Here is a 22,983-nt window from a genome sequence, read left to right as displayed (position 1 = left end):
GCCGTCCAATCAAACTGGTCAGCCCTCTCGGAGCGAAGGCCAGACGTTGGAGTCAAGCCTCGAGCGCCATCAGCAGAAACAAGTGGACTTATTATTGGCTAGAACAATTACGTGCTTGCCAGGAGGCAGCATGCTACAGTGGGGCGAACGTGCTCTGCCCGTGTCCCAGCACTGTTGTGTCCCTGATAAGTGATCTGGACTAGGTCCTGTTGCGTCTCCAGTCTTCAAGTTTCTCGTCTGTAGAAGAGAACTAATAAAATTAATAGGGTTTGCAGGGAATGACTAAATCAGGTCAATCATGGAAAATGGCCTGCCAAGTGCTTGACACACCTTGACCCTCATAATTGTTAATGTCTTAACATATTTCTCTTCCCTATTCCTCTCCCTTTCCTGCTGGCTCTTATGAAAGTATGAAGAACAGGAAACTAAATAAATAAGAGTTCTGAAGGGAAAAAAAAAAAAAAAGGATAATCCAAGCAGGGAGGAAGACAGACATGCAAGGGAAAGTCTGAGATGAAAAGCTTAGGACATTCAAAAGCCAGAACAATGATGGCATTTTATAGGTTCATTTCCCTGCTCATTCCTGGCAGATGATATCTTAGTTATCTTTGGGTTCCTGAAGCCTAGATCAATGCCAAACACACAGTAGGAGCTCAATAAATCCAAATGGCCTGATAGCCACCATGAGCCTCTCAAAAAGAACAGACAGGCTGCTTGGTACATGACCACACCTTCTGGGTTCATCGCCTCATTAGGCATGAAGGTTTTTGTCAGGCGAAACTCTGATGCGTGTTTGTAAAAGTGCTTCTCAAATGAAACCACCAATTGCTCAAGTTAAAAGTAACAATTCCTTACAACTAAGAGGCCAGCCCATCAGTAACCAGTGTGGAGCCCAGTGTTAACGGGTGCGGTGCTGCTGGCTTGGAAGCTGACCAAAGAGACAGTGAGTAAACATGACGGTTGCCCAGGTGCATAAACACAGAACCAGCGTCTCATCGCCTCATTCCTGAGACACTCCAGTCGCCGCATCGGTGACACCCACAAGTGGTTACTTGTCAGCTCCTGTCAAGTGCAGCGGCAAAGGCTAACTACCCCCAAATGCAGATATTCAGGACAAAAACACAGCACTAGTAGTTTTTATCAAAAGCTAAATAATGTGTATGTGTGTGTGTGACTGTTCAGAAAAAAGTTTTCTAAAGTGAGTATAAGGGTCTGTGTTTAGAAAGGAAAGGTTTCTCTTTTTTTAAGTTTATTTATTTTGAGAGAGAGAGAGCACGCACGCGCTCTTGGGCACATGGAAGAGGAACAGAGTGAAAGGGAAACAGAGAATCCCAATCAGGCTCCACACCGTCAATGCAGAGCCCAACGCTGGGCTTGATCCACGAACCCGTCAGATCACGACCTGGGCCAGAACCAAGAGTCAGCCACTCAACCGACTGATCCACCCAAGCGCCCCCATTTCCCTACTTATGAGACCATATTCTTTTCTCCAACTAGACGCTGGATAGGGCCAAGAGGGAACTTTTGTTGGAAGTACCCACCCAACTGCGTACAGAAAGGCCCTCTGGACAACAGTCTGCATGCTACATGGGTTTGACCAGGTGGTGCCTTATTTCTCATCAGTGCAGATCTTAGGGAAGTAGTACAAAGTGCGTTGGGAATCTGTAAGGAGAGTAGGGAGGAAATGAGAAGCATGCGAGGCTGGGGTGCCATAAATAAGGAGTAAAAGATGTTTATTATAATTTCTATTCCCCTCCGTTGATTGGAATTCAACTTCAGGGCACAGTGGGGGTTATGGGATTGCAGCAGGTGGTCAGTCTCCCGTGCCATGACCGGAGTAAGGTGCAAGTCTCTTACCCCCAATTCCTCTTCCCCCTCTGTCTGTTTCATTCATTCACTCATTCATTTGTTCATGCCCTGCCTGGTTCCTGAAAGCTATGCCACCTCATCCTCTGTAGGTATGGGGGAGCAAACAATCGTTTTGAAACAAGAGAATTCCATCATCAAATATGACTTTTAGATCATCTGGATCCATGTCAAGAATGGAATTAGAAAAGACAGAGGCCAGCAGCCATCCACAGGAGTCCTTATTGGTGGCCATGGAGGGGAGAGGACAGAGATTATTTAAGAGATAGAATAATCCACATTTCTTTGCTGGCTCAATGTGGATGGCAGAGAGAGAAAAAAAACCTAATTGGAGAGTTTCCTGTTTAGATGTCTTTGTGAACGATGGCAGCACTAAAACAGCTTGACCACAAAGGTGGAGGACCAGCATCAGGAAGGGGTGATAAAAAGCTCAAGGAACTGGTGTAATGAAAAGTGGCACAAAATGATGTGTCCCCTACGGTGTAGGGGACAGATGGTGTTGCTGAGGAGTCTCAGGCATTGCTGCAGTGGTCTGTGGTCCAGCTGCCTCACTCAGAAGTACCCACCCAAGTGCATACTCTGTCCTACATCCACAGGCTTGTCTTACATGCTGATCGTGTCCCGCGGCGTGACGGCTATGGTCTCTGGAGGAACTTTGAGGGCGTGTGGGAACAAAATGGTAGTACAAGCCGAGGGCCACCCTCACAGGCCCAACCAGCAACCTCTCCTCCTGAGAGAGGGCCCCACGTGGTACCACCTTTGCAGGTAAGTATCTGGAGACTGGACTGAAATCTCCCTGTAGTGCAAGAATGAGTACAGGGGGGTAGACAATATGACTGCTGTGATTTTTCTCTGGCCCTCCCTTGAGTCTCTACCCAAATCTGACTTCCTAGCCCGAGGAATGGACCAGAGAGAAGAATCTTTTTAAATTAGCCTACTTTTCTCTCTTTCACCCAAAACACCTTCTTTCCACCTCAGAGCCTTGGCTGCTCCTTCCATGTCCCCAGACATGGAATGCCTTCTGTTTCCACACTGGGCAAGTCTATGGGCCAGCAGATTCCTTAGTAGGAGGATTGTTATCTGCTCCATCAATCTACCTCTGGATTTGATAGGCTTGTGTGTTTGTTTGCAGTACAAACAGAATACTGTCGTTCAGCTTGTGAATGTTTTTGTGTATTGCTTATTTATCCTCACCTTGTTTTAAATAAAGGGTTGAGGCATCTTGCAGTATAATAGATTCCCCCCCTCTCCCCCCCCAAATAACATAAGGACAGGAGGGGAGGCCTTGCATGGGGCCGAGAGCCTAGGGAGCAAATGTAGAGGCTCCCCCTGCTGGCTGGTTTTGGTCCTGCAGCCCGCTGCCCGAGCGCCTTAGCCCCAGGTGAAGCCCCATGTCTCAGCACAGGGGAGAAGGAAGCACCCAGCGACCGAAGACACGCTCGCTTTCACAAACAGCGGCTGGTGTCCCTGGTAGACTGACCATGTTTAGAACTCGTTCCGTCCCTTTCTGCCCTTCTCTTTCACTGGCTCTTGCACAAATATTCAGGGTCTTAACTTGCTCGTTTGTTGAACATGTGTTAGGCCCTGACGCTGAGTCAGCGCTTTGCTGGCAGCGAGAACACTAAAGCGGAGGCAACCCACTCCCTTCCTGACTTTGGGATTCCCCCACCCCCACCCGCTTAGCAAGGCACCCCTCATCCTGTAGTAAAGCGCTAGCCAGCCCACGTTGAGAACACTCAGACTGAAGGGGCTCCCCAGCCAAGGGCCCAGATAGATAACATCAGTCCGGGACTTTTAGAAAACAGGAGTATTTTATCATCAGTTAACTTGGAGGTTATCCGGGTCCTTCCTGTAGGCTGAGGCAGAACCAGGCTGCCCCCTACAGGTGGGAGGGAAAGGTAATCATTCCGAAGGCTGCAACCCTGGTTGAAGGCGGGCGGGGGCTGTGCCTCGCCCAGTTGACCATCTCGAAGGGTTTCTGCCCCCTCCACATGGGTCGGGGGGGGGGGGTGTCTAGAGCAGTGCTTCTGAACTTGTGATCCCCAGCCTAGCGCCGGCAGCAGCACCTGGGAACTTGTTAGAAATGTAAGTTCTGGGGACGCCTGGATGGCTCAGTCGATTAAGCGGCCAACTTCAATTCAGGGCATGATCTCCTGGTTTGTGAGTTCGAGCCCCGCTTTGGGCTCTATGCTGACGGCTCAGAGCCTGGAGCCTGCTTTGGATTCTGTATGTGTCTTTTTCTCTGTCCCTCCCCTGCTCACTCTCTGTCTCTCAAAAATAAACATTAAAAAAAATTTTTAAGAGAAAAGAAATGGAAGTTCTGAGGCCCTACTCCAGTCCTACTGAAAGGCAACTCAGGGGCTGGGGCCAGCAGTCCCTCCAGGAGATTATGATGAACTCTGAGGTTCAAGAGGAGGCATGGCCACCCCTGGGAGCCCTGCTTGGTAGCTTGGCTTCATGAGACTTGGCCCTTCCTGCCTCATATCAGCCTCAGAACCACAACATTTCAGAGGTACCAACTGCTATCCTTCCCTTAACAAATGGGAACAGTGAGGTTGCAAGGAAACATCGTTTGCCTGAGGTCATCCAGTCAGGGAATCTTCCCCCATGCCTCCCAAATTACAGGAGAGGAAAAGGGAGGCCGGTACAAGTGACCATCTGGAGTTCCCCAGACCTAACCACTCTGGTGTTCAGGGCTGCGCACTAGTCCACAGCCTCTCATTGTGGTCTGCCTCTCCCAGGCCTTACTGGATATCTGGGAGCCCTAGGCCCAAGCCACGTGGCACCCCACCTTATCCACCTCTCCTCTCCTCTAGGATCATGTTGCAGCCAGCTTTCTCCTCTTTGATCACACTGGTCCCAGCTGCCACTCGCTCCAAGATGAACCCAAGAGCCCAGCAGTGAAAAACAAAAAGATCACAAAAGGCCTTGGTCTTGTTTTTATCAGTCTCCAGCAGCTGAAACTACTTGTCAGTCATCATAAGAAGTCGCTAGAAAGACCACGTGGAGAAATTGGTTGTGCTTGCATAGACGGGTTAGAAAAAAGCTTCAGGCAGAACGTTGCCACCACGGGCAAAGGGGCAAAAGCGCCCGAGGTTAAGTAGCGAGAAGGTGTAATGAGATCACAAGTAACTTGTTATATAACCTGCAGAAAATTACTCCCCGTATGACGCCGCTATCACGAGCTCCGCTTGCCCCCCGACCCCTTGCTTACACACACAAGTTAATGATTACTGTCTAATTGTTTTCTCCACATTCACGTGTGTAAGATCTTGTTTGCCTCGCATTCACCACGTGGATAATAGCTGGTGAGCTCAATAAATACGGAGATGAAAACGCTGTTCGGGTTTCCTGTGGCCTTCCATGCTGTTAGTCTCTCTCGTTTTCACTTCTGTGTCTGCTCTCTCTCTAGCCAAGCACGCGTTCTCAGATTCCTAGTCTGCTACAAGGCAGGAAACGTTTGATGGAAACGCAGCTTCCTGCATTTCCCCCCTTAGCCTGCTCCTATGGCACAGATGTCTTTTCAGATAAGAGCTAGGGTCTTTTTGGCAGTCTGGCATGAGGAGAATGCTCTGGCCCTTTTTCCCCCCAAAATTCAAAAGTGTTGTTTTTCTAGAAGGGAGGTCGGGGGAAAGGAGAAATAGGGGAGAAGGATAGCATCTTTAGTATTTGTTAGTATCAGAAGCATTGTGTTATAGTTGTGCTTTTAAGGCCCCGCTTTCTCTCGGGGCGCCTGGGTGGCTGAGTCTGTTAAGCGTCTGACTTCAGCTCAGCTCTTGATCTCCGGGTTTTTGAGTTTGAGCTCTGCGAGCCTGCTTCAGATTCTGTGTCTCCCTCTTTTCCCCCTCCCTGCTCACGCTCTGTCTCTCTCTCAAAATACTTAAAAGTTTTAAAAAGCTTTCTCTCAAAGAACAGAAAAACTCAGCCCGCTTCTCTAAGCACTGCCTGCATAGTGCTAAGCTCAGCCACAGACGGTTTTTCTGTACCTTTCCACCTGTTAGGGCCTTTGCAGCAGGTCCAACGTTTCTTTGTTGCTCAAACAACACCACAGACCCACTGCTGTCTCTTGCCCGGTGGGCAAGGCAGGGAGTGGAGGGGACTTTATACAAAGGAAAAGCTATTTTTCACTAAGCATGGAAGAGTCATTTTCACAGGAGGCTCTAATCGAACGCGGTAGCCTGAAGTCTTGAAGCAGCAGCTGGGGAAATCACTAACAGGACAGTCTTTTTTCACACTTTGAGTGGGACCTCCAGACGCCTGGGGGCGGGGGGGTGATGGTGGGCTTTGCACAAAACTGTTCCATTCAGAGGGGTTTCAGCAGGTATTGGTAGCCTGGCTGGACTTGGGGACTAGAATTAGGAAGAGAGGAAATTGTAGCTGGTGTGAGAAGGAGCTCCGGGTATAAAAGCCTTGTTCACCCTCTCACACACGCTTTTGAATGTTGTGTTTTCTGGAAATGCCACCTCCTTGTAAGTGGTCAATCCTATTTTTAATCTCAGGAGCACGTGCTAAGTGGAAAGCTGATATTTTCAGAGAACTGATTCTTTCCCTGTCCTAAAGGAAAGTTTAATCTCTTTGAGGATACTACATTATTCCAGAAGTAGGCAGCGTTTGGGGGAATGGATGAGGGTTTAACTATAGGGATTCATTAAGGATTGTGACCCACTCTCTGCTGTTTGTGTCCCAGGGATACGGCAGGGAGCTTAAATCTAGGTCTGGGGAATACCTAGTTCAGAGATAATGCAGTGGCTAAAAGAAATCAGGTGGCCTGCACTTGAACCCAAGCTCTCCCACTTGCAGATTATGTGACCTCGGTTAGCTACTTCCCTTTGTGTATCTCAGTCTTGTCCCCTGTAAAATACTTCTGTATCCCACAAGCTTTTATTGAACTATATGCTAGGTGCTGTCCCAGGGATTTGAGAGAAGTAAAATAAAGATCCTACCTTGTGGAGCCTACATTGTAATAGGGAAGGCAGACAAAACACTATTAGTATGTAAGTCGTAAAGCATAGAAGAAGGTTCTGTGAACCAAAAGCACAGCAAGGAAAAGGGACAGGTAGCTGGCGGGCGCGGGGAGGCGGGGTTGAGGCACAGGTGAAAGTCAGAATGAGCCTTACTGGGAAGGTAATAATTGGGCAAAGACTTGGAGAAGGTGAGGGAGAACAGAGTTCTGGAAAAGTACGTTCTAGGTCAGAGAGTAGTTGCATCCTATGAAATTATTTATATAAATCCCTGGCACTTTAGAAACATTATATAAACCTTAGTTATTGTCTTCATGCCCAAGTGTGGCCCAGGAGCTACCAGACACAGGACTACTGTGGTGGGTGGAGAAAATAAGCATATCCACGGTGACCTGCATGCCCTGAACTGGGGGCCCCCTCCAAACGTTTTGCTCTAAGATTTCTAGGACCTTTGTCTAACTCTGGGATGACCAGAGGAATCCTTAATAATGACTAAGCCTGACTTCCCCACCAGTCCTGCCGGATGAGAACTCAGGGGCAGGCTCTATAATGACTGAAAGAAAATGATAGCTTTTTAGCCTGAGTTAGTAAAGTAAGATCCCTGCTTATCCCGAAGAAAAATGGAAGGAGGCAGGAAGGGAGGAGCCCTCTAGGTACACAATAGGGTCCCAGGATGAGAGACCTGAAATTTAATTTTACTTGGCAGTTTAGCAAATGAACAGGACTTTACGGAGGCATGGGACAGGAGTAGGAGGGAGGCGCGAGTGGGTCTGAAGGAAGAAAATGTGCCAACAAGGATCGTGTTGAAGGACCTATCTGGTGACACCAGAAGTGGTGTACGAGTGGCTCTGTCAGTGGAGCGGGTAGATAACTGGAGTCAGAGGGGCTGGGGTGATAGGGCAGAGTGACGTGTGGCTCCGCGGAAGCAAGTTCGCCCACAGTCAAAGCTGTCTGGGCTCTATAGGCTGAGGGCCTTAATTGTGTTAGAATTCAGAAAAGCTGAAATCCTAGAACAAGCTGTAGTGTTTATCTAACGTGACCTGCTCCTTTTTATAAGTGAAGGCACCGAGACTCAAACACCAGACAATTTGCCCCAAGTCACCTTCAACTTGTCAGGACTCTGATTCACAGTGGCAGAAACCCAACTCCAACCAAACGAATAAGCAAAAGGTCCTGGACTGGCTTCATAGAGCTGTGAAGACCCGGACTGTCTACACTTCAGGTTCTAGCCAGACATTTAGGAATGAACAAACCCAGGATTTAGAGCAGAGATGAGATGAAACGTTGTTGCTGTCACAGTAAGTAGTCTGTGAAGACAAAGGCAGGCATGGGGCTCCCTGGAATTTACAAGACTTTTCTCCAAACTCCTTGTGGTCCACTCCTGGGGGAAAAAAAAATCATTATTTTGAAGGAAACAGAACTGTTAGCAACTCAAAATGGCATGTTTCTCCAGGAGTGCTCGATGGGGCTCTGAAACAGAAGCTGTCAACTGATGGTCCTTAAACCAAATCAAATCTCCAGGTGTGCTGGGTGTGCCTCACACAGTGGGATGTTTTTTAAAAACCATTTACTTAACAAATGTTGGACACTGCTAGGACTGTTCCAGGGACTTGGCTTACGAAATCTAACAAAACAATTTTTGCCCTCCTATACTTTATCATAGTAGGAAATGGGCAGGCCGATCAGGTTTTTTAAATTATTTAAAAGGTGATAAATAGCATGGGGGAGAGGAAAAACAAGGAAGCTGGACTGAGCACAGGTGGGAGGGTGTTGCAGTTTTAAAGAGGGTGGTCAGGAAAGGCTTCTCTGAGAGGACCAGGTGTTGCAGGTATCTAAGAGGAAGACCACTCCAGACAGAGGAACCAGCAAGCGCAGAAACCTTGAGGCAGAGGCACTCCTATGATGTTTAGGAAAGAGCAAGGATGTCTGGTTTTTGGCTTCAACTTCATTTTGTTTTGAATCCATATGAGCTGCCAACATTAAAAATTGGGAGATTTCACCTGGATCTTCAGATTTCCAGCTTTTCTGAGGGGAAAAAAAACACATTAGTAAAGACCCAACAGTGCTGTCCCCAAATGATTTCGTAAGAGAATCAGCTAGAGCTGAGCCCTGCTTGTCTCCTACATGGGACAGGTGCCTCCGATCCAACACAGTTCTCCTACCACCCCTAGTTCATTGATAGCTACTCTATTCATTTTAATTGCCTGCTAGTCAAGCTCCCGCAGGCATTTAAGCCCTGTAGTCTGCCTATTAGACCAGGCTAGGCTATAGTCGTAAGTAAACCCTGACAGCTCATTGGTTTAATTTAACAGATTTCTTATTCACACAAAATCAGCAATGGTGGGGTAATTCTTGGAGGCCTCTGTCCTTCATGCAGTGACTTCAGGATCCAGATTTTTTCCATCTTCTGGCTCCACCATTTCAACTTCTTGGCTTTGGTCACCATGGACAGGAAAAAGAGTGTGGAAGGACACACTTACCCTTATTTTTGTGCTGAAAAATGACACGCCTCCTCACATTTTATTGGCTAGAATCAGTCACGTGGCCTTGCCTAACTGCAGGAAAGCTGGGAATTGTAGTCTTTAGAATCTAGGCAAGGAGAAATAACTGGATAGAGGGGAAAAAAAAGTTTTGGTCTTTTCCCTACTCCTATTTAAAATTGTGTTTAAAAACTGCATATAGTCCCAGCCAGAGCCACCTGGTTATATCTATATGATGTGAGGTCATTGAGAATTTTCTAGAGAGCTGAGCTAGCCAGCCAGATGGCTGATTTATCTAAGCAATCTTTGGTTAAATTATACATGACACAGGTTGAAGTGCATGCTCTGGAATCACACAGCCTCTATAAATTATGGTTCAGTCATTTCTAACAGTGTGACTTTGGCCAAGTTCTTTAACCTCTCTCAACCTATTTCTCATCTTTAACTTGCAGATAGTAAGAGTACCTGCCACACATCATTAATGTGAAGATTAAAAGATACATAAGGTGCTTCTAAGAATAAAGTATCCATCAAGTCTTCAATAAATGCTACTTACTAGATTTTTTAACTTTATATTAAGTAATTCAAGAGTGAAGAGCTGCAAAAAACTAGTGCAAAAAATTTCCACATACTTCTCTCAAGTCCCTCAAATGTTATCACCCTTTATTTTCAGCCTCTTATACATATGCAATTTTTTTTGAAATATCTGAGGGTAAATTACAAATATGATCCTGCTTTACCTCTAAATATCTCCTTGTGTATTTTCTTTAAAAACAAGGACAGTTTCTTAAACATAGTATAATTGCCAAAGTCAATAAGTCTGCATTGAAACAATATGTGAGCTACACACCTTATTCAGATTTTGCCAATTGCCCCACTAATGTCATTTTCTGGTCTGGGGTTAGATTCCGAGCCATATGTAGTGTTTCCTTGTCATGTTTCTTTAATCCCTTTTGATGTGAAACTGTTCTTTCATGACTTTGACATATTTTAAAAACACAGGCTGATACTTTTGCACAATATTCCTCAGTTTGGGTTTGTCTTCTGTTTCTTCATGATTAGATTGAGGTTCTGCATTTTTGTCAGGAATATTCTAGAAGCCATGTAGTAGCCTTCTCAGTGCTTCAATGTAAGCACCTGATGCCTTTTTGTCCCGTTAATGATGTTGTTTGTCCCCTTTGATGACTTGGATAAAGTGGTATCTTCCAGGGTTCTCCATTGTATAATTACTAAATTTACCTTCTCAGTAAATTTTATGGGGAGAGAGATACTTTGAGATTGTATAAGTATCCTGTTTGTCATCCTCCTCTTTGCCCATTAATTTTAGCTTTCCTTGATGAATCTTGCCTGAAGCAATTATTACTGTGGTGGTTGCTAAATGGTAATTTTCTAATGCCATCATTCTTTCTACATTTCCTCATTAGTTATTACATATCAATGCATCTTGAGCCTCTCAAAGGAATGGGCCCTCTGATATGAGACTCAGAGACCTGCCATTAAATTAAAGATGAACAATGAAAGAATGTGCAACATAAGGGACTTGTGGAGTGAGCACTATTTCTATAGGAACATGTAATTTCGAACATGAATGAATGTGGCCACCATCACTACCCACAGCCTTCCAAAGTGGTGAATCAGGGTGGAAGGGACCTGGTGCATGTTTGCACATCTTTCAAATTATTCAAAATAAAATGCACTTCCTAGGACCTAATATACTCTTGGTCATCTCAAAGCAGGAGGGAGTTTCACTAGGCTTTCAGAGAACATAGAAATGAAAGCGAAATCCAGGGTGGACATACTGAGAAGAGAGGAATAAGCCTGAAGGGGAACCTTGGGGTGTTTTGACTTTTACAGCTCCTGCAACAAATGAGCCAGTGAGAGATACCAGAGAGGGAGGAGTAATATAGTGTTAGGGAAACCATGGTAAGAATCTGAAGAAAGAGAAAGCAAGCAAGGATATCTTCCACTTCTGAGTATAGTCTTGGATTTGGAGGAACTTGGGTGCTTTAGATTAGAAAGACTTGGATTGAATATTTTCAATATTCCTGACTCCACAAAGTAAGGGGGAACCCCCCTGTGGGCCTTGGGGTATCTGTCCAACTCTTTCCCCTAAAACAAAAGTCATCATGGCCATTCCTCTCCCCAAGCAGCACTGTACTCGAGTGCACAAGGATGTACAGGGCCTGCTGTCCTGGCTCTGACAATAGAGCCTGGGAGGCCACTCTGCCCCCCTCCAGTCTCCACAAGAAGGAACCAAGGTCCTGGTGTGTTTGATTCAGCTTTACCTCATTAACGGCTGCTTGTAAAAACTGCACCTCCTTTCTGGAATCTCCTATGCCTCCTCCTTACTCCCCAACCTCCTTTGTCCCCTTTTCTTAAGCACAGCCCACAGTTGGGAGTATCAAGGGTTACAGCATGAGTTCATTGGATATGGTATTTAAGCAGTGCATTGATGTTTGAGAGGCCAGTATTAAAAACTATAATTCCAGGTAAATAGCCTATAGCCTACATTTCCCAGAAAGACAGGGAAACACAGCTGTGGTGTAGGTTTTTGCAGTCAAGACATCAGAGCATGCTTTTGAGAAGCTAGAGGAGAACAAGAACTTGAAGATACCAGAAAGGAGATAAAGAACAATGGGGATGGAAGTGGAGAATCATTGGTAAAAGAACCCCAGGAAACAATAGGATGTGGCTTCTCTAGAAATAGGAAGAATGAAGGGGGGAAAGCAAAGGGTGGATGATGATGTAGACAACATTGAGAGAGAAGAGCTGAGGCCTTGACTTCTCAGTAAATCAGCTGTAGAGGTCATCTGTGGGAATAGAGGAACCCCCAAAGTTCTTTAAGAAGAGTGAAATGAATTTGGAACAGCTGCCTTGAAGAATTCAATAGAAGTTTAAGAAGAATAAAAAGGCTGCTCTGACAACAAAATGACTTCTGAATCTGAAAAATAAACATGCCTGGATAATGCATTGAGTACAGATTGATTTTTCTCCAGAAAAGTCTTTACAGGTCTCTGCTGATTGTAGTGCTTGTTGGATCATCTATCTGAATGTCTGTCTGATAGGAGTCTTTGGCAGACTAACTAATGGCTGGAATAGCTATTAGCATGCACTTCTCAATACTTAGAGAAATGAAATTTTCCACTCACGGTAAGCTGTTAAAATCCTAATTATCCCCTTGGAGCCTGGCCCTCTCAATTTCAGAAACTAGCTCCTTTACAAAAGAAGGAAATCACACACACGCACAAGTAGCCATTCATACACACCATGAATAAAATAAATCGATCTTCATTTCCTCATCCAGTAAGATACTCTAAGTCACTCCTTGACACATTGACTTTCTGGTAATCTCATCATTGATCATTTCCAACAGTAAGCTTTCTACTCCAGTGACCGCAGCAGCTGGTTTTTGTTGGAAGATGCATTTATGTCAACTGTGGAGAACATTTACTCCTCCTCCCTGCACCCCATACCACACAGTGACCAATTATGGACGAAAGGCTACTTTCTTTCCTCCTGAGCTATTGTGGAGAGACTGAGAAAGTCATTTCCCGGGGAAATGAAGGCTGAAAGCCCCGTCAGGGAATGAGACGGTTCTCCAGAGAGGGGTAGGTAAAGGTTGGCAGAGAGAAAGCTGTTCAAGGACTGATGCCAGAGATAAGGTACCAAGTGTTGACAGCACCTTCCTCCAAACCCTAGAGGGGTTCTTTGTGGGCTCAAGCTGTGAGCTAAACAAAGGCAGCTTTCACCAAGCAGTGAGGAGAGTTGTCCTCATTTGGTCCTGAGAAGAAAACACTGAGTGATGAAGCCTTGGAAGCCCCAGATCAAACAGAAGCAGGTTGCCCAAGGCAAAACCCAAGAACAGTGTGGAGGTCCGAGGAGGTTTAGGAAGTAGAGCCATGCTTCAACCAGAAGGTGATGAACAATAGAAGAAAAGAGTCTTCTGTGCAGTTATGCCTGCATAGAAAATTGAATTAAGACTTTTAAAAAAGTAGCATTAAAAGACTCAAATATAGTCAATAAAATTGAAAATTGGCAGCATTTTGTTTGGGGGCTTGTGTTAGATGTGCAGTCTAGCACAACAAATCATATTACATAATTTAGCATATACAGATATATTACATATTGCTATAATTAGAGTTACCATGATCTTTGCAAAATCTGCCTTATAGGCAATGACCATCTCCCTAAATAAGGGATGACTGAAAAAGTGGTGCAGGGGGAGGGGGGTGATGTAAAGTCAAATGCTTTAGAAAAGTCAGGCTTGGAGGCCAAGTTGTACTTACCTTTAGAAGTTATGCTAGAAAATGTTGCAAATGTGCATTCTGAATCTACCAATAGTCAAAAAGAGAAGCAACCACCAGGGCTATGAGAATGGGGGACCCCATGGGAACATAGTTATAGACAGTAAAAGTACACATAGTACAAAGTTAGGTGGATAGAATGGGGCTACCCCTGGAGATAAAAGTAAACAATTGAGTTGAAACCCAACCAGACAGTTGATGTATTGTGTTCTTTCCCGAAGCTGGCTGTTCTTCCATGGTTGGCTGTTCTTTAATTGTGCTGTTTATCTCCTAAGAACACTTGAGTGGCTGCAAAGCGAACTTCGAAGTTAAGATCTGAAGTCTCAACTCCAGCACAATTCATTAACAGCTTCCGATTGCTGTAACTTCTTGATGCATAATTTTAAATCCTCCACAAATTGGTTTCGGCTTGCCTCCCCAAACTAAGGCATAGAAAAGCCAGCCAGTAGAGCATTAGGTTGAGAAAAGAGGAGTTAACATTGGGCTAACACCATGTTGCTAATTGATGGAATTCACTGGTCACCTAAAAAGGAATGGGATGCTGAGAAGAACACGACCTGGCCATCGGTCCAGGCATTGATCCTTTTCCTCTGCTACCCTTTCAACTTCCTCCTTCACACAATCCTCCATTTCCAAGGCATCCAGTTGCATTTTGGAGGTGACTTGCTGTACCCAAAACCAGTCTTGCAGCCCTTTGACATGCTCCAAAGTTACTACTCCCCTTTCCTTCCACTTGGTACCCCACTCTCCAGATTAAGAAATCATGGCATTATTTGTCACTGCAAAACCTAGAGAACTGAGTTTTTGTGGAATTAGTAGCTTTTAACATATATTTGACCACATTATGGAGTACCATGCAGCTATAAAAAAGTGCTGTAACGAAATAATGGGAAAATGTCCATAATGTTAGAGTCCGATTCCATCTTTGTAAAATAAATGAAACAAAACTACATAGATGTCTTGAGATCCCAAGGTTATGACTGAGGAAGAACAGATGATCTGCTTGGCTAAGGCCTGGGACTCCTGCCTTGCTGGGTTGGATTGAATGCACACACCCTGAGTGAAGGTGGTAGAGAACCAAAGTCAGGTCTGGCGCAAGGAGTCTGGGAGGAGGCAGGTTTGGAAGAAGGAGGGGCAGGAGAGAAAAAGGGTAAGAGATAGGTCCCACAGAGAGAACTACTTTGGGGATATCCTGTCTGACACTCTCTAAGGCATGTGGGGTTGTGATGTGATAGCCACTTTCCACAGCCAAATCCTCAGATGTGAATATTTTTTAAAGCACACTATGGAAGAAACAAAACTCCCTGAGTTTTAGGTTTATAAATTGTCAAAAGAACTTTTAAACCAATGCAGAGGGGAGATAATGGAATTCGTATTTGCTGCTCCAAACACCAGAAATCATACCGTATGTTCTTAAAGAAGTGATCAGTGATCACTTTGAAAATATAGTGAAATAGGGGCACCTGGGTGGCTCAGTAGGTCAAGCATCTGACTTCGGCTCAGGTCATGATCTCACAGTTCGTGGCTTCGAGCCCTGCATCGGGTTCTGTGCTGACAGCTCAGAGCCTGGATCTTGCTTCATATTCTGTGTCTCCCTTCTGCCTCTCCCCTGCTTGCTCGCTCTCTCCTCAAAAATAAGTAAGTATTAAAAAACTTAGTTTTCAATGTAAACATGTTGTCTGTAGGAAATCTTGAGAAGTACCCCCACCAGAAAGTGGTTGCCCTACATGCCAAAAGATTCGGAATCTGTAACTGCAGACCTAGATGGTTGATCTGTGATGAAGCTGGCAAGAGTGAACTTCATTTCCCCTGGTTGGGTGTTAACAAAAGATGGATAACTTGGATTCGGTCAGCAGGGGCAGGTGAGTGCTCCAGTATTCAGGATGGACACATTTCTGTAGAAAATAACAGACTTAACACGCTGATGCATTCAAGACCTATGTGCTCATTCATTCAATAAACATTTGAGCATGATATGTGCTTAATACTGATGGAAGGATAAAAGCTCCCAGGGCTTGGGAACCACCAACATCATTTCCTTAGTGTATGTTACTTTACAGCTTCTCTCTTACACCTGAGTACAACCCAAGATTCAACCCTGTTTCATCCCAGTCCAGGAACTGCTTTGAGAACAAGGAAGGAAGGGTCTTGAGACACCTGGAGCACTGATCCACTTGAACCCGTGCTCAGGAGTCCTCAGGAGTCCATCTTAAACTCCACACAGCTGATCCCAGTAGGAAGAGATCCGTTCTATCTCCCAGTCAGTAGGGATACAACACTCAGGGAATACCCATGTCAGTGACAACTAACATTTGCTGGTACTTACTCGGTCTCAAGCCCTGTGTTCAGTACCTTATTTGTAGCATCTTATTTAGACCTCATGGGTCCCTAAGGTAGAAACGATTATATTTAACCATTGTTTTGTTGAAGTATAAAGCCTACAGAAAAGTGCACAAAACATGTAAAATGTTTGCATGTACCTGATACCGGGTTGCAAACTCCTGAGGGATAAGGAGTGTCTTGTTCATGTTTATGTCCTCATGGCACCAGGGATGGAGCATTCACATACTAGTTAATGTTGTTTCGAGGTTAAATTATAAGCCAATAGCCAAAAGTAAATAAATGTCCTTGTCTTAATCGTTCTCAACTTCAGGTGCACGTCAAAGACCTGCCCCAAGCCTGGTGATCTTGATGCAGTGAGAAAGTCCTGATTCTGTAGCTGGATTCCGGGCCATATAAATATTTTCATTAACCTCTAACCCTATGCTGTTCTCAAATGAGCACTTTTGCCATGACTTCCCTAAATCGTATGGCTAGAAGCTTCATAATGTCTACCTGTCATTTCTTCAAAGATGATTTTTTTTTTTTTACACAATTCTTCCCTCAACTGCTTGAAGTACTCTAGGGAATATCACTAAAAGGATTTTCTAAACCCACCTTTTCAACATTTTTACAGCAAAAATGAAAGTAATCATTGGGCTAACAATGAAAATGTCTCTGGCAGTGCATAAAAGGGAAATAGTTACTAGATTAAGAAGGAATCCATTAATATTATGGATATCAGTAGTATTCAAAGAACTTACAGTGGTATTTTATAAAAGCAATACTCTAAAATTTGCTCTATTTTTTTTTTTTTTTGGTCAGGAGAACCTTACCAATGTTCTATTATGACAAGAATGTGAATCATAAAAAAAAATGCAAAAACTTGGAAATAACTATGGCTATCCAGAGTTATAAACACTAAATTTCATACCATCAATTTCATTCAGTTAATAATTCATCCAACAAATGTGAGATAAACACCATATTAGACACTAGAGCTAGAGATAAACCATTTTTTCCCTTTATAGTTATGAGTTTAGGGAGGGAGACCGTTAAGGAAATTGAAGTTTCAGGTCACCTGGGTGGCTCCGTTGGTTGGCTCAGGTCACAATCTTTTGGTTCGTAAGTTCGAGCCCCTCTTTGGGCTCTGTGCTGACTGCTCAGAGCCTGGAGTTTGCTTCACGTTCTGTGTCTCCGTCTCTCTCTGCCCCTCCCTTGCTCACACTCTGTCTCTGAAAAACAAATGTTTAAAAAATTTAACAAGGAATTAGAAGTTACCAGGGACGTGATAAGCAATATTATAGATGCACACAAGCCACTGCAGGGACTTAGAAGAAACAAATTTGGGGGTAGGGGGTACAGAGAAAGATGGGTCAGTGAAGGTTTCTAGGAGGAGGAATTTTATGGTTTGAATTGCATCTTAAGGAACAAATAGAAGCCAAATAGTTTAAGGGAATTTAAGCGCGTTCTCGGTCACCAGCAACAGAAATCCATATTGGCTGAGAGTGAAATTTTATTAATGTTAGGTAGCTAAGAGAATTTTCTCTAGGACTCAAGAACCAGTCTTAGAGTCCAGTTAGAAGCATCTTCCAAAATCATGCCAGAGATGTGGTCCAGTGAGGATGCTGCTGAAACTGGAACTGCCAGTGCCACTGGGCCCGGACATGCAACAACCACCAGCCCCTGCAGAGTTCAGTCTTGCTGAGACCTCACCATCAGAAAATTCCCTGGAGCTCTTGATTCTATTTGTTAACTACCTCCTCAAAGCCTGGGGAGCAGTCTCTGTTCAGAAAAGCCTGGGTTGCATGTTGCACCTAGCAGCAAAGGAAGATGAGAAAGTATCTGCCTGTTATTCGTTGCCCACTCCCGAACTCTGTGGCTTAAAACCTCAATGACTATTATCATATCTCAAGATTCTGTGGAATAACTGGGATCAGCTGGTTGGTTCTTCTGCTCTAAGTGGTGCCTTCTGGGTCTAAAAATCCTCTGCAGGCTCCTCCGCCTGGAATGTCTAAGATGGCTCACGCCGGGGCTGGCTGTTGGCTGAGAGCACATCAGAGCAGGTCCCTTCTCTTCACGTAGGCTGGGCTTCCCTCACTCAGGGAGGTGTAGTACATTGTACGTGCTGTCTCTCTTCCAGGATGAGCACACCAAGCACCAAAGTCACAAGCTTCAGATAATGCTCAGCCTAAAAAGTTACACAGCACCACTTCCACCCATTCTGTTGGTCAAATTAAGCCACAGGCTAGCACACACTCAAGAAGAAAGAAACTCCAGCTCAAGACTGCAGCATGACAAAAATCTGCAGCTGTCTTTAATTCCCTACACCGGCCCTTTCAGCCTTTCTACTAGGCAGAAGGGTTTGTCTCCCACCTAGACTTGTAAGTTGGTGATTTTCCCAAACATAGGAAAGGGGTTCCGATACTGAGCTCTTTAAAAAAATCAAAAGGCAAACATGAAAAAAGCAATTGTCCACTCTAAGAAGCAGGGAGAAGGGCATTTAAATAGAAAGAACAGTATTAGAAAGTCACAGGGCTTCAACTACTACATCCACTTAATAAATAGTGCACTACTTTTGATAATGTAATTCCTGCTGTTCTCTTACTAACACTGTATTAGAGCTGCTCCTTGCTAAGCAGAGCTGTAGTTCTACTGAATTTGTACATATTAGAGGATTTAAACTAATTACAATTGATTTGGAAGTTGCAGTCCTTGGTTTTTTTTTTCCCCTCCTTTCCACATCTTTAAAACCCTTCACAAGATCACTGTTTGCAAGATCTGCTCTAGGATCAGAACTGTGTATTTGACAATGATTGCCTAGGGAATGTGATAATTTAGAAAGAAAAAAAAGTAAGGAAAATCCAGACCTCATCTGTATACTCGTTTTTTTTTTTTAATAGGTTTATTTTGAGACCGAGAGCATGCGGGCACACAGGAGGGGCAGAGAGGTAGAATCCCAAGCAGGCTGGGAGCTGTCAGCACAGAGCCTGATGTAGGGCTCAAAGTTACGAACCGTGAGATCATGACCTGTGCTGAAATCAAGAGCTGGACAGTTAATTGACTAAGCCACTTTGGTGCCCTGCCTAGGGTATTTTTTAAATAGCCTTTTCTTTTGCTTCTCATTATGAAATACTCAAAATAGCAGAAAAGTAAAAAAAAAACACACACACACAATAAAGACAAACATTCATGACCTAGTTTCAACTTAATTTCTAGCATTTTGTCATACTTGGTCTATGTATTGGGGTTTCTTAAACCATTTTTTAATAATTACACATCATTACAGTTCAGACATCTCCAAAAAGTAAGGATGTTCTTATATCCATAACTTCATTACTATATAAAAAAATTAAAAATAGTGCCTCAAAAACATTTAATGCCAGGACATAGATTTTTTTCAAGTATCCCCAAAAGCCTTTTATAAATGTTTTATTCAAATAACGATTCTATGGAAAACCACAGATTGCATTTGGTTGTTAGTTCTCTTATGTCCCTTTTAACCTAGATTATCTCTTTTGAAAAGAACAAGTTATTTGTAGAATAATCCACATAAGGGATTGGTGCAATTGTTTCTTAGTAGCCCTGTTTAACTCGTTGCTCCGGTATTTCCTGTAAACTGGAAGGTAGTTTTAAAGGCTTAATAAAATTCAGATGAAGTACATCTGGCAGGAATTCTGTGTACTTCTGCCATCTCCGTACTTCTTAATCTGTGTATTTCACACTGCATCACATGAGGCGGCTCATTGTGTCCAACTGCCTTTGTCCTTCAGTTTGGGGAGGGAGGAACAAAAATAATGAACACGGTTTGGCTGAGACAAAACAGACTAGGACAGAGTTACAAAAGGACCAAAGGTGTGGAGAGAAGTGATGGCCTCCTGCGGATGCTGTCTGCTTCTTAGCCCTTAGCTATGGGCTGACTCCATTACCTGTGAGGAGAGATGCTCATCCTGATGGCACTAATGGAGGGAGGCAAACATTCTGAGTGGCATCCGAGAACAGTCCTCCTCTACCTCAGAGAAGGGTAAAGTCCTAGCATAGCCCCTGCTCAAGTCTCTCTTGTCCTGCTCTGGGAGACCTCTGGCTTGATTTCTTCCCCGCAAAAGCACCACAGCAACATTTACTTCATGGGGTCTACAGAGCTGTAAGAATTTAGGGTCCAGGGGGCGCCTGGGTGGCTCCGTTAAGTGTCTCTCTCTGGATTTCACCTCAGGTCATGATCTCACGGTTTGGGGTTCAAGCCCAACATCAGGCTCCAAGCTGACGGCTCCAAGCCTACCCGGGATTCTTTATCCCCCTCTGTCTGCCCGCCCCTCCCCCCATGCACGCACATGTGCGCGCGCGCTCGCTCGCCCAAGATAAATGAATAAAACTTTAGAAAGTAGGGTCTGGTGTACTTAATATAGACCCAGAGGCTAGGACACCTGATTTATTGTTCCTCTCTGCTCTGACATACCAGTAGAGGCCCAAAATGCCAGTAGGAAGCTCTCCAGAAAACCAGTGTGGCTCTTGGAGTGATTTTTAAGCTTGGGGGGGAAAATGGCAGACAACTGAGCGACCCTACAGGCTCTGCAAGGACTGTGTGAGAATCAGGAGAGATAATACACTTAAAAAATATTCTGGAAAGTTGTACAAATCTGAAACATTAGCACAATATGTCAGGACCTCTCTCTAGGATGCTGCTGTTCACACTCCATGGTTTTAAATTAACTGATTCTGGAAAAACTGTTTTTTAACCATGAAAAAATGAATACAAAACATGTCAATTATATATACCAAATACCCATGTACCCACTTAGATATTTTGATCAATCCATTTATATTTAATTCTAATTGTACATCCCAAATATATTTTTGTCACTTGTATCTCAACAAAGCTGGAAAAATGTAAATGGATTGTCACATTTGCTTCAGATTTTCTTAAAGATGCAAAGCATTGCAATTAAGGTAAGTCTACTTTAGTGTTTTCTGACCCATTCCATACTAGCCCTTCACAGAATTTTGCATATGTCATTCCAGCCCATATTTTTATGCTTTATAATAAAAAAGTATATGCTAAAGTATTGGTTTATTTTAAAAACTCACATTATAAAATTCCTATCATTTTGCCCATTCTTAAAACTTCATTCACTTGTTTTTATAATCTAATCCTATTGATACCTATAGCTCTAGTTTAAGTGCTGGAAACTAATCCATATATGAATATATCACAATTTATTTGTCCACTAAAAAGTATTACTTAGCCATAAAGTGTTTAGTGGGTTATAAAATAAAATATTAGGAAAACGTGTGGATGAAAAGAACCCAGGGTTTCTGAAACTGCAGTTCATAGACCCCTTTCCATGAATGAGCTCTAGGAAGTCTAAAAAATTTGAAATGAAATTTGAGATGAGCTTTTTCTGCAGAAAGCACCAAAGCTTTGACCATATTCTCAAAAAAGGACAAGTAACTAGCACATGTATCAAGAGTTGAGAACCTGTGGTCTAGTTTCACTCTCTCATTTGACATATAAGAAGACTGAAGTCCAGAGAGATTAAGTAATGTATATAAAATCATAAAGATAATAGACCCAGGTCTGCTACTGCTTTTCCAGAATATCACATTACTGGGGTTTTGTGTTTGTTGATTTCTTATACAATACAATGTTAGTTAAGGTCCTTTCAACTTTTAGTATATAAAGTAGAATTCAATCTTTTTCTTCCAATTATCTGTTTTTGGTAAGGAGGTGGTAAAATTGGTACCTTCCTATATTACTGGTGGCATTGTGAATTGATATAGCCTTTTGGAAAATGTGAGATGACAAAGTGCCAATAAGACATTAATAGCCTTTTGGCCCATTTTTACATTGAGAAAAAAACCTAAAATTGGACAAAGCCACATGCATACAATTCATCAGATTATTTGTAATAGTGGAAAATATCTACTAATAGGATAATGGATAATTCAGTGTCCCCACTCCATTGAATATTATGTAGGCAATTAAAATTCACGTTTTATAAAATGTTAAGCGATAGAAGAAAAAGCTTACAACAGAATAGGAAAAGGGGATACAAAGTTGACTTACATTATGATGACAACTTTGTAAAAAATCTACACAGGAGGAAAAACTAGAAGAAAACACATAAATGGTCATTTACTTTTTCTTGTTCCAATGTCTCAGGTAAAAGTTATGGTCATAATTTTTATTTTATTTTTAATTTTTTTAACGTTTATTTTTGAGAGAGAAAGAGACAGCATGAGTGGGGGTGGGGCAGAAGAAAGAGGGAGATACCATATTCGAAGAAGTCTCCAGGCTGAGCTGGCAGCACAGAGCCTGATGTGGAGCTCGAACTCATGGACCACAAGATCATGACCTGAGCCAAAGTTGGAGGCTTAACCAACTGAGCCACCCAGGCACTGTGGTCATAATCTTTAAAAAGTAAACAAAAATACTATCATTAGATCCAAATGCACGAAATTTTCTTCCAAATGCAATGAATTTTAATAATTGTTTCCTACAGATTTATCAACTTAAACATTCAGACTGTCTTGTACATTTTCATAGGCTTTGGAATGCTGTCTTCAGAATCCTGTGTGAGACTACCAATTACAAGTTGGTTGGTTGATTACAAGTCAGCTGACCAAGTAGCTACTCAATTTCCATATTCAAAGTTGGACACTGATTTCTAAATTGTACTTAAGTGAACAGAATTGGCTTCTGCATTTACCTGACAAAAACCATCACTTTGTAATCATATGTATGGATCAGGGAGATACTTTTCCAAAAGCAGGGTTTTCTTTTTAACGTTTTGATGTTTAAATTCATTCTTCCAATTTAAACATTTTATTGGCATAGGGTCTGCTTTAGGATTTCTTCGTATGCTTTTTCTTACTCCAATATTTAGTAGAGCTATCAAACTAAAACATGTTCATCTAAGATCAATTTCCAGTCTCTATATACACACACACTTTTCTTTCTTTGTCAATAAACACTTATAGTGACACTTTTTTCAAGCTTGCACGTGAGCTACACCAGCAGGGGGCGGAAATACAATAGGAATTTGACAAACCATA

The sequence above is a fragment of the Hyaena hyaena genome, unplaced genomic scaffold (genome assembly GCF_003009895.1).
Source record: "Hyaena hyaena isolate Hyena2069 unplaced genomic scaffold, ASM300989v1 scaffold_224, whole genome shotgun sequence".
NCBI lineage: Eukaryota > Metazoa > Chordata > Mammalia > Carnivora > Hyaenidae > Hyaena > Hyaena hyaena.
Note: the sequence above shows the minus strand (reverse complement) of the source record.